We start from the raw sequence: 14635 nt of genomic DNA, 5'->3' as shown, positions 1-14635 counted from the left end.
TGCGGCTTCCCGTCCTCGGTGGCCCCTCCCTGAATCCCAAAAACTGTGGGTTCCAATCCAAGACCTGAACGTCTGTCCCGATCCTGGGCGCAGGTACCGGCCTGCGCACCCCACAGGCCAGGTCTTGCCCCCACCGGGGCAGAATCGCCCAGGCCGCCCCAAATCCGGCCTCCAGGGGCCCCCAGCAGCGCCCTCCTCTCCCTCCCCATCCCGTGCCGCTCGCATTTTGGGGCCAAAGCAAGAGAGAAGAGGGCTCTCCATCTGAAACTGCGCGGTTTCGCCACTCAGCGCCTCCTGGCAGAAACTTCCCTTTTAAAAAAAAAGAAAGAAAGAAAGAAACACTTATAGGCGAACATTTCGATCCTTCCTGCCCTTTAAGTTACTAGTTCTGCTTCCAGCTGGCTTTGGGAGTCCAACTAGAAGTGAGAGTTATGAAGATATTCTTTAAGCGTTTAAGGGCTATTTAAAAAGTTTCAAAAAATCTTTAAAATTAAAGGGGAAAAAAAAAACACCTTATCACACACATCCAGGAAACGCAGCCCGTGCACCGCCTGCTCAGGGATGGGCAGGAGACCGGGACTCCCGGGGAGGCATTTGGGGGCGCCGGGGGGCTTGCTGGGGTGAGCGTCGGGGTCCGCGGCGACGCCAAGCCCCTCCCTCGGCCCCTGTAGACGTGCCCTCCGCCCGGCCCGTGTGGACGGTCCCGGCCATTGTTTGCGGGGGACGCCTGTTAGGACGCATTGTTTTGGCTGTTCCCAAGTTGCCCCGGCCCCTCCCGGGCCATCGCGGGGGACCCCGCGCCGGCCCCCTCCCCTCCGCCCGCCCCCCACGGCCCAGCCGGCAAACCCGGAGAGCCGCCCGGCGGAGCCACCCAACTTTTCCGGAACAGCCCCCCACCCACCCACGCACGCACGCAGCCCCCGGCTCCCTCCGGCCAGCCCCTCGGTCCCGGCCGGAGAAGGGGGACTCCCCCGCCCCCAAACCATCCTGACTATCCCCAAGAGTGAGTGTGATGGTAAAACACTGTACACACCGGGGGCTCGCCCGGCACCTCCTCGCTGCTGGAATCGCTCCGAAGCCGGGTGGGGAGGGGGCGCCCTAGAGGAGCGGAACAGAAGGAGCAGGGGCCGGGCGGGGCGGGGGTCATCCGGGGAGGGGGGCGAGCTAACGAGCACGGGAGACTCGAGGGCGGCTCGGGGGGACTCCGGAGGGCGAGGCGAGGCGCCCCTGGGCCCGGCGCGGGCGGGGGGGGCGCGCCCCCTTTACCTGCGGCTCCGGCTCCTCGGCCATTTCCTCGCTCGGCGGCGGCCGGGACTGAACTGACACCACACGAGCGAGCCGCGGTTTGAATGAGGAGGGAGCAGGCGAGGAGGGGAGGGGGCGGGGAAGGCAGGAGGGAGGGGAGGCGACGGGGAGTTTCTCTCGGCCTTTTGTGCGGACACCTCCCGGCTTCCGCGCCCGCACCGGCCCCCCAAAAGACTGGGGGCCACTGGGCGCGGGGCGAAGCCATCTCCCAGGGCGCCTCGGGACCCCGCGCCTTGAAGACCCTCCCCCAAAGGGAGCGCCCCCCGCCCCCACCCCACCCCCGCCCGGGGGATTTGGGGGCCGAGCTCACCTCGGGCGCGGGGCTAAGGTGAGCGGGGCGGGGGTGCGCACGGGGGGCAAAGGCGCGGGCGCCCCCTACTCGTCCGCGCGGGGACAGTGCAGGCGCGGGGGGTCCCTAGAGCCGCCGGGGCGCGGCGCGTCCGGCGCAGGGGGACTGTTGGGTCAGAAAGTGCTCAGGGAGCAGCTGTTGCGCCCTCCCTCTGCCCCGCCGCTCTGAGACGCCCCGCCTCCTGCCTTCACCGGCCGCGCGGCCCCGCCCCAGGCCCCGCCCCCAGGCCCCGTGGTCCGCGCAGGCGCGCCCCTGCCCCGCCCACCGCCGCGGACTCCGCCTCCGGGACGCGAGCGAGCGGACGAGCGCGCGCCCTCCCGTTCTCGCCTGCGATTCCCGCGCACGCGCGCGCCTTTCACCGCGCCCCCCCCCCCCCCCCGCCTCCCGCCATCCGGCTAAACGAAGCCCGCGCGCGCTCCGGCGGTTCCAGTGACAGGTACGCGAGGAGGGGGCCACGGGGGCAGCGCGCAGGCGCAGATGCACGCCTCGGCCTCGCCGCCTCCCCTTCCCTTGCAAGGTGTGCCCAGGCGAGGGAGGGGCCAGTAGCCGAACTCCCGGGTCATCACGAATGACCCGCAAAAAAGCTTCTACACCCGTTTGAGTAGGTTAGAAGGCGGCAGTGCAGTTTTTCTCAGATTTTCGTCAAGTGTGAGCAAGGTCGGGGAGATGACATGATTAAAATGGTTTAATTAGCATCTTCATAAAGCTATCCTGTAATTGTTTTTCTAAAAGGGCCCGATTGCGCCGCTATTATAACTTGAGATTTCTAAACTTGGCCTAGGTTCCAAGGATCCACTTGGCTTTGATAGAAATCCACGTGGATAAAACCAGGCTGAAACTGGGGGGGAGGGGGGAACCAAACTAGCCTTGCCCCCGCTCCCCTTCCCACAACCAACGTATTTAGAGCCTTTCCTATTCTTCCTTGTTCACAAAAAGAAAGGAGGGGGTTGATCCTGAAGGCCTGTGTTCCCTCATTTTAGGTACGCCCCAGGAGGAACCATAGTAGCAACAATCACAACCACTAAGTTTTCTGCCCCAAAATGCAAACGAATGCAAATGTAAACAGAGCTACGCAACTCACCACAAACAAAACAGCCAAGTGGGTTTTTTTATGGAATATGGGTGTATCCAAAATGGAAAAACTTAAAATCTATCAAAAAAGGCGCTTAAAGTATATATTTAATAAAAGGGGTGGGGGCTATATAAAAATGCTCTGCTGGTGAGCAGTGCAGTTAACAGAAAATGGAATTTGAAAGCTTCTTAGCAGAGGGGAAGAATTTGCCAAGTGTGATGTTTTGCTGTCATTTTATATAAAACTACTAACCCCACATATGGTCTGGTTAGTCTTTTTTAAAAAGGAAGTGAACCAATTACTTACAATTAATTAGCAGTGCCAGAAGTAAATTCTTTGGCCAGAACTCTTTTTTTTTTTTTACTCAAATACACTGATGTTGATCATTTCTATTTCTAGTATTAGGGTTCCTTTTCTCAGTGAAGATAATATCTTTCTTTAAAATATTTTTTAAACCCTTATAGATAGTCACATCCGAAAACGCAATCCAAAGACACTCTTCATAAACAAGAAACTTGATTTAACTTATCAAAACAAATGACTCGGAGCATTGCTACAAAACAAGCTATGTGCCAGTGGAACCAGGCTGAGTCGCAACATTAAGTGTAGCCTCGCTCTACATGTTAATGGATAACCTTTGAACTCTGAAACCTTGAATGCTGTAAACACAATAGCACTGATAGTTAAAAATTCTAGTGTCAAAATTGGGCAAAAAGAAAAGTCCAAACTTTTCAGTAGGGATAGGGAAACAATCAAATGTTTTGACAAATAATCGTTTCACTAAGAACAGTGAGGCTTCTGACTCTCAGACCTTGTTGCTACTGAATTATTTTCTGAGCAAAAACGGTTGTGCTTTTCTCTATGCTCTTACAAAGCTACCACTTTGTTAGCATAATAGCATCCTATGGTTTGTTAGTTACTGTTTCTCTCTCCTCCCCCCCCCAAGAAAAACCTTATTATGTTGTACCTTTTAAAATTGAAAGATAATTGTATTAACTGATCTATCCTTGGAGTTTTATATGTGATCCTTATGTTTGAGCAAAGAATTACAAAGAACCTTATTCCTGGAGACGTGCCAATAAAACTGGGAAATCGTTGCAGAAAATTCTGCCAGTGACTGAGTGCTGGGTTGCAAACACATACTGTGTTTTTAAATGGATATACAGTGATCTTAATTTGCTGTTCAGGGCATCCCTGAGACCCACACTCTCCCCTTAGAATGTGAAGACTCATACTTAAGATCTGGGAAGCATGCACAGTTAAAACAATTAAAAATGCAAACTCCAAAAGTAAAGGAGAACACTAGGAACGTGTAGTTCTATAGGAAAAGCTCAGAACTCCTTATTATTCTATGAAATGAAAATTGAAAACAAAGCATTATAGTCCACATATACTTAGCTCCACCCCCGAGTAATCCTGTTTTGCCATCACCAGCTAGACTATCTCTAAAGGAGTCAGGTGCTGCAGAGACGCTGGCAACAAACAAAGAAGAGAACCCGAAATGTCCCTTCAAATGGAAGCTGATGCTGTGCACATGTTACTCGGAGAAAGGGCGGAAAAAGCCCCACTTCACCTCTCCTTAATGCGACAAACACATCAGCTACACCTCGTTTTTCACAATTATCCAAACAGATCGGCCCTCCTTAAGATACATTTCCCAGTGTACGCTTAGAAAAATCGCACCATTATCTCTGATTTAATTCTCGTGATATGAGACCTCTTCGTTCGCTAACTTCTGGTTTTCTCTCCAGATGCTGCCTGCCGCAGCCTTCTCCGATCTAATAACAAAACAAAAAACCCTTCTAATTTGCTACATTTAGCATTTATTGGCATCATCTTTGGAGACTTAGCCTTAATTAGAAGAACAATACGATATGATCTTCCCATTTCACAAGTATTTATTTAACTGTGGAACTATTACAGAAAAACAATTTGGAAACTGCACGTTAATCCCTGGAGCTGAAATGGAGCCAACATAGATACTCGACTTAAAAGAATTTAGTGTTCCGTAACATAATAAAATAAAATTTAAAAAAAAACAAAAAGAATTCCGTGTTCAGAACAGGAAAACCCGAAAAACTGCAGTGAGGAGTCAGCAGGAAAAGAAAATGAGAAAGTTAGGCAAACCTGCCAGCCCTTGTAAACTATGAAGGACATTTGAGAAGGAAACCGGGACAGCCCTTTTAACACGACTGAATGCACTAAATTAAGTAGGGATCACCGACAACTCCAGGGAACGCTACACTCCTCTCTTTTCTATTAAGTTTCTTGATCCCACTCGAGTCATCTTGAAATTTTAAGCCCTCTGTAAAACATCATCATGCTATATGATAAAAATAAATTGCAGAAGTCACCTTTCCGAAGCGGAGGCCAGGTCTGGAGCCTCGAGACTCTCCCTTGGAGTTTGCCAGTCCACCTGGCTCAGAACAGTACTGTAAACAGATGAGATTGCTGGTTTTTACAAGCAAACTGAAAAGGGAGGGGCCAAGTATAAGGCTCAATTTAAATCGAGGTTTAGATACAATCACAACTTGATTAAATTAATCAACCCTGATAATGTGCAAAGAGCGTAGTTTATTTTTAACTGTCTATGTCCCATGGGCAAGTTTGACGGGCATCCTCCCCCTCCCACCGTCTTGGAGCACAACTTTTGTCTTCCGCCAATATTCTGGCTGGTTTTCCAAGGTTGACTTCACTCACGTTGCAAATGTAAACTTTCTTTAAAAACCACATGTGTCACATAACTTTCAGAGCACCTCTGGAAAGCTTTTTGCACTCATCTGATACTCCAGATGGGGAGCTTTGGGAGAAGGGAGGTAGGGGAAGGAGAAGGTAACTAACGTTCATTGAAATCTGACTCCCATTCTCATCTCAATAAATGGATCCATCTACCATCCGCCCACTTACTCAAGCCAAAACCCAGAAGTCAAACTATATTTCATCTCCACCTCCCCCACCTGCACCTTTAATCCACCAAGGCCTATAATTTCTAGCTTAATATATCTCAACTTTGTCCACTTACCTCTATCTCTAACACAGCACCATGACCTCTCACTCTCTCCTCCAAATATATGGAGTGTGTAAGCTTTCTTCCAGCTTCTTCCTTTCTAGGTTTACCTTAACACATGCTCCACCCAAAAGTCCAGGAGATCTTTTTACAGAGTAAATCAGATCCTGTCACCGCCCAGCTTAATGGCTTCCTATGGCCCCAGGGGAAAAAAAGAAGAAACTCCAGAGCTTGCCTCCCCAGTTTTGTAGATCTGGCCCCTGCCTAACTCTGCAGCCTCAAGTTTTGGCAAGCCCTTCCCTGGGATTCTAAGCTTCAGCCATTAGGCCTTCCCTCTGACCTCAAGCCTTCAGACCTGTGGCTCCGCCTTCCCATTCTTTCAAGATGTCAGCTTCTGTTCCTCCTGAAATTGGTTTAAACTCTGTGCCTCCGAGGGGAGAGAGGGTGGATTCCCTCTGAAAATGTGTGGTAATGTCTTCTTTCCAATTGTCCTGGCTCAAGGACTACAGTTCCACGTTCTGAAAGCTGCATCAGCCTCAGAATATTATTTAATCTCTCTGGGTTTCAGTTTTCTCATCCACAAAATGGGGTGATGATGATGAAGAGGAGGAGGAGGAAGACCTCAAAAGTTCTCATCACAAGGAAAAAAAAGTTATAACTATACGGGGTGATGGATGTCAACTAAACTTCCCATAATCATTTTGCAATATAGACATATATCAGATCATTATGTTGTATGTTCAACACTTAGACAGTGTCATATGTCAACTATATCTCAATAAAACTGGAAAAAGGAGTATCTATCATTATTATTTACGGGAATAATATCTTTTCTGTAAGACTCTGGAGAATTAAATGAGACACACTGTGGAGCTGTAAACCCAGAGTTTTGCAGGCGGGGCGGCGGGGGGGGGGGAGGGGGCGATGAGGCCTGGCACTGTCCGAAGCATAAGAGACAAGCTTGCATAAGCAAAACAAACAAAGTCTTTGCCCCGTTAGGGGAAGACAGACAATACACAGATAGTGTATCTGCAACATAAGGGTCCCTGGAGAGGGGAAGAGGAATGCGGTTGTAGATCAGGTCTCCCTGAGGAGCAGAGACACCCACGATGTTAGGTGACAAAGCATACTAACACAGCAGGGCGCGGGGGGTGGGGGCAGGAGAAGGGGAGAGGCTCAGAGCAGGAGAAAGGCTGGTTTGGGGAAAGAACTATAAGGAGGCCAGTGTGCCTGGGGTCCAGCGAGTGAAGACGGGGGAGTCAGGAAATAAGGCAGGGCCCCATAAAGACAGTGGCAAGGGCTGGTGTTGGCTCCGGTTGTGACAATATGTCGAATGGCCAGTTCCATGTCCCCATGTTATTCACCGCATCTGCCGCGCTTCACAGGGCTGACCCCTTCCTCATTCTTGAAACACTGTTTCCCTTGCTTTGGACCCCGCGTTCTACTGATTTCCACCTCCCCACCCGCATCCTCACTGGACGCTCCTTCTCGGTCCCCTTCGTGGGTCTTTCTCCTCTCCCTGACCTCCAGAATTTGAAGCACCCAAGGCCCAGTGATGACACCTTGTCTTCTCTTTCCTGGTCATTCCCTAGATGAGTTCATCCAGTCCAGCGGCTCAAAATGCCATCTAGATGTTTAGGGCTCCTAAACATCTATCTTCCACCCAGACCTCTCCCCTCAGCTCTTAAAACGCATTTCCAACTGCCTACACCATCTCCTCTTAGATGGCCGCCCACAGCCGTGATCAGAAGATGTGCTCACAACAAATGCATATAGAAGTGAACAGGGAAACACTGAGCTCGGCCACAGAGAGGTCCGACGGGAAGGGAACTGAGATTTGGGTTTTGAGGCCAGTCACTGGGCTCTTGACTCAGTTTCCTCATCTGTAAAATAGGGATTATAACCTCTGCTTGGTCTGCCTCATTAGATGGTCGGGTTGCCCATGTCAAACCACAGGCGAGCCCTGTGTTGTTCAACAGCAAAGGGTGGTTTTTATGATGACCCTTCCCATGCATATGGAGTAGCAACTCCACAAAGGGCTCTACTTTTACGTAGGACTGTCTTGGAATCTACCTGGTAACTTAGCCTCAGCTCCCCCGACAACATTTACACGGGTCCTGAAACCCGAGGTTCAGGCTCTCTGGGAAGAGCACACAGAGTCTATGTCCTCACTTCCCTCCTTTTCCTTCCATCTCTCCCTCCTGAATGAGAGAAATGGTCCAGTGAGTTGTCTGTGTAGCTGGTTAAAAATGTCATTTTCTTTTATTTTTTTGGTCTGAATCAGACTGTTCATTCCATGAAGAGCAGGGACTTGTCCAAACCCACACCCAGCAATGCCTCCCGCATTTCTCTGCCTGGGGAAGGGTCACGTGGACCAGATAGTTCAGAAAGATCCCATGCCCAACGCAGGACCAGCATGCCGAGAGGCTAGCTGATAAGCGCTAACATTTATTGAGTTCTCAATGTGTGCTTTTCACTTTATAGCTCACTTAATCCCCCTAATGACCCCATGAGGTAGGGTTTATATCTTTCCATTTGTTGGAGGAAGAACCTGAGCAGGGACGGATTAAGTAGCTCTCCCAAGGCCCCCAGGCAGCAGGCAGCAGGCAGAAGCCTCCTTCACCACGCAGACCTGGCCCGCCTCACCCCCACACCTCACCAGTGCATCCCCAGGACCTTGAGCCATGCCTGGCATATAGTAGATGCTCATTAAAGAGTGGATGAGAAATGAGTAAATAGATACTGTGTGCCAGGGACCTTACACCCATTATCTCATCATAGCCTCCTAGTAACACAATGGCTATTTTTAGTCTTGCTTTAAATGCAGAGAGGCCAGCTATGCATCCAACCAATGGCAGGTGCCCGCATTGTTTGCCACAGGCCTGGGACCCAACTGGAAGGAAAGGGGGACTCTTAAGTTTACAGAGCTACCATTCCAGCAGAAATGCAGACAATCCCATCTCTGTCACATCGATCTTCTCAAAACTCACACTGATCTTTTCAAAAGTCAAATCTGATTACATCAGGGTCCTGCCTACAACTCCCCATGTCTCTTAGAATAAAAACAAAAATCCCTGATAATGTGGCAGGCAGGATTTGGGGGGGCGGGGGGCGGTGCAACGACTTTGGATTTTTCTATCCCACGGAACACTGGGATGCCACTGGAATGGAAATGAAATGCAAGTGAAACGGACCCACTGAGCTTCTAGTAAGTGTTTCTTCCTCGAGGGATTATCTCCTGCAAGATCGCATCCTGGTTAAACAAAGGAGACATGGCAAATGGGAGGCCACTGCGGTCCTCTACTTCCTGTCCCGTGTGGAGGGCACGATCAGAGAGTCAGAGTTGTCACTGATAAGCCCGCCTGGCACGGGACTAGCTGTAACCTTACCCGTCTTCACCCCTTTACTTATTACTGCCTTTTCTTTAAAAAGAGGCAACTGAGGCTCAGGATGGTTAAGTAGCCCGCCTGAGGTCACACAGCTAACAGTCTTGTTTCCCCACCTTCCAGACTACACTGAGGCCCGTGGGCCATTTGAAGCCTATGTCAAAGCCCAGCTCTGTCACCAATCTAAATTTCCTCACTTCTAAAAAGCTACACTGATGCACATTTCTCGACATCCTATTTCCTGAATGTCTACCAGTCAGCCCTGTGTGTCTCTGGGGCAGGGTTGAAACATCCTTGCCTGGCATTCTCCTCCTCCCACCCCCCCACCCCCATTCTGGAACAACAATATTTCACTTGGTTGCCCTGGGGCAGGTCCCTCCCACCTCAGTCACTCCCTGGCATTCTTGGTGTACCTGCTTACTTGTCCTCCATGGTCCCCAGTGGACTCCAAATCTCCTTTGAAGGTAGGGAAGAGAGGTCCTGCAAATTTATGTCCCAACAGCAATTAGCAAAGAGTGCTTTTTTGCCCAGAGCTGGGATGTAATAAACATATGTGAAATGAATATGTCCTAGACTGGGTCTCCACTTTCCATGCTTTTCTTTACACAGCCCCTCTGAGCTAATCAGCTAGTCAATCTTACAGATCCTATCACCCAGTAGCTCTCAAAAGCACCCTCTCCTTTCGATTCCTACCATCCATCCCGTTTCTCGTTTCCTTCTGACCTGTGTAATGATCTCATAACTGGGCCCCAGTACCTGTCTTCTTCTTAGCCTAAAAGGCTTTTTCCTAAACCCAACAAATAATCCTCCTAATACTACTTCCTGTACAAAAATCTCCCATTTACTAAAATAAATCATAGCTCCCTCTCTGGGGATGCAAAACTCCCCCTTGGCCCCAGCCAACCTTTCAGCCAAATTCATTCCATAAATATTTATTGACCACTCCTTTGTCTCAGGCACTGGCTAGGTAGTAATTAAAGAGTGAGGTACAAAACACATTGGATTCCTGCCCTCGTGGAGTTTACATTTTCACAGGAGAAACAGACATTAAACAAATTAAAACCTAAGAAAAAATAGATAAGCATATAATTATAGTAACCACCCTTAAGAAATAATCACTCAGGGGCTCAAAGAAGCATACACAAGGATATTCATTGTAGCATTGTTTATAAGAGTGAAAAATAAGCCACAACCTACATGTTCATCAAGAGGAAAATGGCCACATAAACTATGATATCGAAATGTCAGAATGCAGACAGCAGTTGGAAAGAATGAAGTAGTATCATGTGCTCACATAGCCAGATCACCAAGACATTGTGGAGTAAATAAAGCCACAAAAGGTGTGCCATTCTTGTTTAAACACACATACACAATAATACACTTTCTAAAAGAAATATATGTACATGGACATAATATAAATGTATGTGTATATATGTATATGTAATACACACACACACACACATGTTTAAACTACACACAGACCATAAGGCTGTTCATTCCACAATATATATAAATATTGAATGATTATATTGTACAACTGAAGCTAAAATGTTATAGGTCAATTGTATCTCAATAAATAAATAAGAAATATGTATGCAAATACATGAATAAAAGTTGGTTAATTCTCAAATGTGGGCAGGGATCCAGGACCCTTTATTGGTAGCTAAATATTTTAATCTTTTAACCTGTAAAACATAAGCATATTTGACCTGTATAACTAAAAATAGGCTGCCTATTAACATAGAATTCCAAACTATATTAAAAACCCTGAGAAATTTTTTTTTAAATGGGGAATAAAATACTTAGCATTTTCATATACTGCTTTTTAATGAACTATTCTCTACTTACCCATCTCCTTGCTCTGTGCCCAATGCCTGTCTCACCTTCATTTTGAACCTCTCCAAACCCACATGCCACATATGTCCAAAAATCAATCCATAGCCATCCTACCCATCCCCCATGGTCCACTCAAATGCCCACCATGCTCTTTGTTCAGTCACTCTCTTTGTTCAACGCCTCCTTTATGACATTTACTGGCTTATGCCTAGCCTTGGCTGTGTGTGCTTGTCTGAATGGCCAGCAGGCTCCTCAAAGAAAGGTAAGGCCAGTTTCCTCCATGTCAGGGCACAGTGGCTCGCACCCAAGAAAGTATCCCAATATTTAGCTGTTCTATTGCATTGAGTAAATATGCTCCCTGCGTTCCTCCATTCACTCTCTTACTCAACAAGTATTTATTAAGCACCTACTGTATACCAGGCACTGTTCTAGGTGCTCCGGAATACCACAGGAAAGCAAACCATCAAAATGCCTATCCTTGTGGAGTTAACCCTTAATATTGTAGTGTTTTAAATGATAAGTGCTATGGGGCGCCTGGCTGGCTGGCTCAGTAGGTGGAGCATGTGACTCTTGATCTCAGGGTTGAAGGTTCGAGCCCCACATTGGGTGTAGAGATTACTTAAAAATAAAAAAATAAAATATATATATATTTTTTAAATTAAACGTTGGGGCACCTGGGTGGCTCAGATGGTTAAGCATCTACCTTCAGCTCGGGTCATGATCTCAGGGTCCTGAGATCGAGCCCCGCTTTGGGATCGCTACTTAGCAAGGAGTCTGCTTCTCTCTCTCCCTCTGCCTCTCCCCCTGCTTGTGCTCTTTCTGTCTCTGTCTCTCTCTCTCAAATGAATAAATAAAATCTTTAAAAACAAAATTAAACGTTAAGTGCTATGGAGAAAAAATGGGGGGTGGGGCAAAGGGGCCAGGGATTAGAGGGAGTCGCCGGGGGTGATGTTCAACAGGCTAGGCCGGGAGAATCCCAGGTGGAGACATCCAGGTAAAGATCTGAAGGGGTGACAGTGAGAGCCATGTGGAGTTCTAGGGAGAGAGCATTCCCGGCTGAGGGACTGGCACACAAAGACCTTGAAGCCATGTGCCCCGTGGTTCAAGGAACAGCAAGGAAGCCAGCGCAATGCTGTGGCTGGCATGGAGTAATAAGAGGACACGAGTCAGAAAATTAGGATGGAGGAGGTACACACCATTTTGGGCATTGTAAAGACTGGATATTACTCTGAATGAACCTGAGAGCTGGTGAATAGTATGAGCAGAGGAATAATGACCTGACCGAGGTATTAAGAGTCTTGATAACAAACTGATAAATTGATAAAACCAAGAGTCCCCCTAAAATAATAACCCAGATAGTCTCCCTTGCTGAAATCACTCAGATATTTGTGTCCATATTTTCAGCACAACAACATGACAACCACAATGAGACTAGTACCAGTAAGAAGACAGGAAAAAGAGTAACAAAAAGGGGAAAAGAAAACAATTTATTGAGCCCCTGTTACGTGCCAGAGTCTTAACTCCACACCTGACTTATCGAATCATGGTGTTATCTCGTTGTCCTGATAACCTGTACATTTAAATTCATCCGGCAGACGAGGACGCCATAGCCGTCAGAGGTTAACTCACTTTCTGACTTACTAACTTCTTTAACTTACTTGAGATTCTACAACAAGAATGAAGTGGAATTCTAGCCGGAACGAATTCCAAAGCCCATGCTGACTCATGCCATTCTTTTTTTGTACTAAGTGGTTGACTCTGGCCTCAGGAGAACAGAAAATAATAATAGTGATCATCGATTAAGTACTTATGACGGGCCGAGTACATTGTTTGCACTCTTTCTGGATACCAGGCAGAGTCGGTACCCCACCCCCCACCCCTGTCGCCCAGATTAAAAGCTGCATCTCCCAGTGGTAACAAGAGTCGTGAGTAAAGGGCTGAGCTCTTCAGACTGGTTTCCAGGTTCAAACCAAGACCCTGGGCTATCCAGCTATTGCCTTTGCCACCTACTGGAGCTCTCTTGCCCCCACACCCCTTGTACAGAGGGAGGTAAGTATACTCACTGAACAGGTGTATTTAGAGGAATAAAGCAGTCCTCACTAGTAAAATGCTTTGGGGAGAATTTGGCACATAGTAAGCATTCAATCAGGACACGCTAGTCTCATAAAGACCACTGCCCACGGCCACAGAAGCTCACCAGCACTCAGAATCAGGTCTGTTCTCAACCACTGCAGGGCCCTGCCAGGGTACGTATTCTGGGTTGGAGAAGAGAGCGAGAATGTTTATATAAAGTGAGAGAGCCCGTTAGAGCTGGACCCAGGTCTGTCCACTCCAGAACCCGAGCAGCTCTCGATCATCAGCAAGACCACCCAATGTGGACAAAGCAAGAGGAACTCTTTGAAGAAAGATACCTCGATCGGAGCAATCCTCACGGAAGCTGGGAGATACCTGCCTTTCGGGGTTCCTTGATCATCTTCTCCAAACTGGAGGTCAAGCGAGCCCAGAGAGGCGCCTGAAGGAGAGAGTCAGAGGTGAGTGGCTACAGGGAAGGATGTTGGGGGGGGGGTGAGCTCCTGTCTTCCTGACTCTAGGTGTACCCTCTCCAGCCACACCCTCCCACAAGATGCTGGGATTTGGGGAAAATGCTGGAGAGGAGATTTAAGGTCACACTCCTGAGAGGTGTAGAGTGACCAAGAAATCCTGAGTCTATACTGAAGATCAGACGCTGCTCTGGTGCTCAGTGGTACAGTGGATCCAAAACCAGCTACCTCACCACGTTACTTTCAGCTGATGGGCTGCGGCTCAGCAGCTCCCAAAACGAACGCGCACGTTTTCTCAGAAACCGGACCTGAATCGAACACGGTCTTTAGAGCCTGCGTGGACCCAAACCCCAGTTCCATGGCTCAGCTGCTGGCAACCCTCAGCCTCCCGACTTGAGCTGCCTGCCTCACCTGTACAATGGGAATAACAGTGCCACCCACCGCATCGGGCGCTTTGGAGGGTCACATGAGCTAATCACAACCAAACCTCAAATCGGTGCCTGGCACACGGCGATCACTCAGTAAACACCAGCCAAAATGACCTGAGTCATTATTCTCCCCCAGTGCCCCCTTGTTCTAAAACAGCCCTTCAGCTTAACTAATCCCTTTGGCTTCTTTGACAACTTAAAAAAAAAAAAAGTGGTTAGCACATTTTGTTGACATATTTTTACAAATACCAAGCTTGCATGTCCTCTTAAAAATATTTTAAGAGATCATATTTTGTTCCCATTCACTTTGAGGAACTACTTCAGCGTCTCTGAGTGGGATGAAAACAGTGAGAAGCAAACGAGGATAATAAAACCTTTTTCCTGAACTTTTTCAAAAAAAAAAAAAAGAGAGAGAGACTTAAAGATTCAGATTCTGGGCTTTTAAGGACCATCTTGCTAAGTATTTTCTTATCAAGTTTCCTTCTCGTTTTATGCCCCCCCCCCATAAACACGACAGTAATGAGATAGTTTTTCTTTCTCCCTGCCTCAAAAAAAAAAAAAAAACCTGTCACACATACACATACATGTCTCCAAACCAATACAATTGAATTTTCTACAAGGATTTGCAACTGACATGCTCTATTCTCTCAAGAAACTAAGAATGCTATGAACAGAAATGAACCCTTTCTGAAGCCGTTTTATTAGAAGTCAA

At 48.0% G+C, this 14635-nt stretch overlaps 1 protein-coding gene across 7 annotated transcripts in view; it reads right to left on the bottom strand.

Moving 5' to 3' along the window:
- The window catches only part of ZNF217 (zinc finger protein 217), a 37896-nt gene that overhangs the window by 22604 nt on the left and 657 nt on the right, over positions 1 to 14635 (bottom strand). Inside the window, exons 2-4 of one of the 7 annotated variants that reach the window (XM_081832565.1) lie at positions 13367 to 13467; positions 9533 to 9599; positions 5081 to 5158 (exon numbers count right to left, since the gene is read on the bottom strand). The gene's annotated coding sequence lies outside the window, so the exon portion shown is untranslated. Of the gene's footprint in view, positions 1 to 512; positions 697 to 1033; positions 1160 to 1266; positions 1491 to 5080; positions 5159 to 9532; positions 9600 to 13366; positions 13468 to 14635 lie in introns of those variants that run through there. The other 6 variants (XM_081832566.1, XM_081832567.1, XM_081832570.1 and 3 more) reach the window with 6 other exon arrangements.

This window comes from Leptonychotes weddellii, chromosome 10, assembly GCF_054177405.1.
Source record: "Leptonychotes weddellii isolate Sample4059 chromosome 10, ASM5417740v2, whole genome shotgun sequence".
In the NCBI taxonomy this organism is placed as follows: domain Eukaryota; kingdom Metazoa; phylum Chordata; class Mammalia; order Carnivora; family Phocidae; genus Leptonychotes; species Leptonychotes weddellii.
Note: the sequence above shows the minus strand (reverse complement) of the source record. Positions and strands in the feature narration are given on the sequence as shown.